Source organism: Schistocerca piceifrons, chromosome 1, assembly GCF_021461385.2.
Source record: "Schistocerca piceifrons isolate TAMUIC-IGC-003096 chromosome 1, iqSchPice1.1, whole genome shotgun sequence".
NCBI classification, from domain to species: domain Eukaryota; kingdom Metazoa; phylum Arthropoda; class Insecta; order Orthoptera; family Acrididae; genus Schistocerca; species Schistocerca piceifrons.
In genome coordinates, this window is record NC_060138.1 from 994,040,205 (window position 1) to 994,044,487 (window position 4,283).

Here is a 4,283-nt window from a genome sequence, read left to right on the forward strand (position 1 = left end):
TGGAAACTGCTTTAAAACTGCTGTGTTACATTATATGAAATCAAAGCATAAAAAGTAGCTGGTAAAACTGTGTGTATTTATCGACTGGATTTTTGTCAAGATATGTATACATGGAGAGTGATTTTTATGCATTGACTCCATGTAATGTAACATGGAAATTTTATAGCAATTCCCAGAAGTTACTTGGAATATTGTATAGTTTATGCATCTACTATACGAACTGTATTCTCTCCCCATCCACTTGTTATCTTTAGTTTCCTGTTAGGTCAGATGATGGCAGCATAAGACTGTTGAAACGAATCGTCTTGGAGCAATAAATGTGTCTGCACTGTGATTGCGGTGTACGAATTGTATCCATTGTGTTCTACATATTGTATGAAGTAGCATACTGCTTCGTAGAGCGCCAGTAACTCCCTGTCATGGGGAGACCACTTGGTTTGTGGTGACGTTAGCTTGCATGAAAAGAAACAGTGTGGCTGCTGCCAACCCACACTTCTTGTTTGCAGCACAGTTCCAATAGTGCTGTCGCTCATGTCTGCTGTTATGAAGAGCTAGGCATCAGGGAGTGGGTGTCCCAAGGTGATGGCCTGGGAAAGGCAGTCTTTAATGCTTTCGAAAGCGGATTTCATCTCGTTCATCCACGTGAGTTTGCGTTTGCTGGTGGTATTCTCGCCAACGAGGGCTTGTATTAGCGTGCTTGCATGAAGCTGCCTGTGGGAGGTGTCTTCTGTAGAAATTTATCATGCCTAAGAACCGACGTAGATTTAATATAGATTTGTGGAGCAGGCAGTTGTTGGATTGTCTCTATACATCGTGGTGTGGGGTGGATGCCTAATGCACTGATTGTGTGTCCAAGGAAAATGATTTCTTTGAATCGAATTTGACATTTGTCTTCATTGATTATAATGCCATTGTTAGAGAGGGCTGTCGAAAACTTGAGATGCTTTTTGTGAGATTCCTAATCTGGTGAGAAAATTAAAATGTCATAGCAAAATGAGAATTTGAAGAGTAAACCATCAACAAAGGGTTATCATATTTGTGATATATTATATATGGGAGAAACATGAATTCGGACAGACTGTTTTGTATATATTATCTGGACACTGAGGTAATTGCAGGAAAGCTACTGTACAGTCAATGACACTAAAAACAGAAGTGTTTACTAAATGATGGGGAAGTCCTGGATATTTAGTACCAGGTAGTTGTCCATAATGGTACAAGCATTGATGATTCTGTATCAACACAAAACCTGAGAGATCTGTTCTTTCCTTGGGACCAGTTTTACGGGAGAAGACCAGAAATTGTTGGAGGGGCGAACTATCTCTTCCAGTAAGAGCTCATCCTCTGCCGATTTGGCGGCTCTAAGTTGGTCTGGCAGTAGTTGACGTGGTCTATAGTGCACTGGGGGGGGGGGGGGGGGAGGTGTGGTGATGCTCTTGTGGACTGTTTCCGTTCATAATTGTTCAATGGTCTGAACCATAATGGTGGGAGGGCACATGATTTGGTAGTGGGTGGGCAAGTGAATAGTGCAGTACTGACCTCTCTAGTGATTTCCAGAAGCAGTAGTTGTGAGTATCTCCGTGGATAGTGATAGAGATGTCGCAAGATGATGGCGATGGGTTTAGGTTATTTATCTAGCCGGTTGAGGTGTTGCTGTGTTGCGCAGACTTCCTGCTTGACATCTTGAATCTATGTTGGATGATGTTGTTATCATATCACAGATGAAAGTTTGTTTCACACATCTCAGAGCAGTGTCGAACATGCTTAATACGGTTGATAGTGTGGAAGCCCTACTGAAGGAGCTGTTGACCATTGGATGTGTCCATGGGAAGTGGGGGCTGGTGCGAGAAGTAGGTCATATCGTTACACTGGGCCGCTGAAAGGGCATGGCTGACAGTGGCTGCAGTGGAGCAGGTGCTGCCTGTGTGAGAATGCCGTTTGAAAGGTCTAGGATCAAATGGAAGTGCCAGAGAAAGTCTGATTCAGCTACATCCACAATGATAGGTGTACAAGTAAAATTTTCATTGAGACCGAGGTCTACCATGCAGACTTGTGAGCTGTAGACTCCGATTGTGGATTTATTTGCTGCACAGAGCTGAAAGAAAACATGAGATGGTGTTGAGCTGGTGAGGGGGCAGCAGTGCTGTACAAAATGTCTGTTTTCTTGGAGCGGCAGGGAGAATGCAGTTCGTCGATGATGTCATGGGTATCGAGGTGACTTATAAACCTTGCGTGGTCTGGTGTGCCTCTGGCGAACTGTGGGAGTAGTTTGGGAAACTGTATGGAAGACGGCAGCTACAGGTGGAATCGGCGTATGTTGTACGATACCAACCAAAATGATTTTGTGGAAGATGGAGTGATTGGTGACATGTTGCAGAGTCATAGAAGGAACATGGTTGACCATGTTCTGTGCAGGCATGGGTGCGGCGTTGATGGCAGGGAGGTGAGACTTTGCTGATGTATGAAGGTCATTGCTCTGGCTGTGTGCAGTGTTGTCAGCAGTGGTGGAAATGAGGTGTGGTTGACTTGGCTTACAGTTGGCAGTCTGTTGCTTATGCTGCCATCTAAGTTGTGAGTCATGCTCACTGTTGTAGTTGTCGGTGTTACTGATGTACTGTCTGTGTTGCATGATCAAACATATTCGATCAGCAAGCTTGGCGTGAATCCAAGGTCTTATGTTCATTGGCGACCATGGCTAGTTGGACTTGCAGATGAAGCTTCACTACCTACAAGGTTCATAACATGTGGTCAGGCATGAGGTGAAGATTAATCTGTGTGTGGAGGAGACGCTATAGTTGCAATAGGGTCTTGCCACTTGGGAAAACTTCATCGAAATTGACGTGATGGATTTGCTTTTCCAGGATTCGGGTGAGTCAGTGGATTAGAGCAGTTTTCACCGCCTTGTAATTTTGTCTGCTGCTGGCGGGGGAGGGGAGGCGAGGATTATATCATATCACTTATTGTGCCCATATGTTCTCCAAAATGGCTTAATAAAGTGACAAACATATTGTCCACAATGACGAACCACAAGGTAGGCTGCTATGACCAGAAAGGCGGTAGTTTGAGTGGTGTCTTATGGCGAGAAGACTGCCAGGGTGGTGTTATAGTGGAAGAACAGCCGAGCAAGTATTGTCTACATGTGGCACGTCATGATGTCTGGGAGGCGGTGAGAGAGGCAATACATTGACTGCATAAGTTCCAGAATGATCACGTTCACGCACAGCACGGTTGTCTTTTCGAAAGCAATTAAGTACGAATCCGACCGGTTGGGTTGCCGTGGTTCGGGTGTAGCCCAATTTGCGAAGGGAACAGGGTCCATGCAAGATCACGAAATACATTGTTTGTTGTGGTTCATAGTTCAGCGGTGTTACATGTTAACATGGCACTGCCCAGGAGAGAGCCATAGTCACTTTTTATCAGAAGAGCTGAGTATTAGGCGTTATGCATAATGGTGGATGTTGTGGCTAGAGAAGTGCTGTCCAGAAACGAAAATTGAGCAGCACAGTGTGGGCACGGCGACAATGTTGTTTTGCAGTAGTCCATGTGATCACAGTCATCAGGAGTAACCAATGTTTGTCAGGACGGTGTCAACTGATTCCGTCGATACCACATGTGACCGATTCGTTTTTTTAATTTCAAGCACATTTTAATTTCAAGAACACAAATCGTTTGTAACCGAACTTTTTAATGTTTTTGTAGCAGGGAAAGAATTTGTTTTTAACTACAAAACTAGCAATTTTTAGTTAGTGTCATAGCTGTGTTTGCTTTAAATGAAGCGTAATAGGGCACAGAACAATGTTTGAAGGTACTAGAAAGAAGAAACTTTGATGCCTACAGAGCTACAGAAAACATGCCATTATACTGGCTGCTTTTACAGCAGCGCAGGTCCCCTGATATCTAACGTAACGTCATAAAAAGTGACCTCCATGAGCAACCTGTTTCCCTTTCCAGAAAAAAACAGCCTTTCATTCACTCTCAAAAGCACTGACATTAAATCTGCAAGACATCACTGTTACTACTTTTGCTTATTCTAACAATATAAATTATTAAATTGGCCATGTGCAACCTAACAGAATTTGTTAATTTTAGGCAACTGAATTCTTTTGAACTTCACTCCCAAGCGCAACGAGAATAATGGAGTTCGAATTGCAATATTTGCAGTACACCACAAAGAATGTTACACTGGATACACTGCGCTGCCTACCAGGTAGTTTTGTCCACACACCATTAGCTAACAGATTGTAAATCTTACATACAACAGTCTCCCTCAAACAGATACAAAT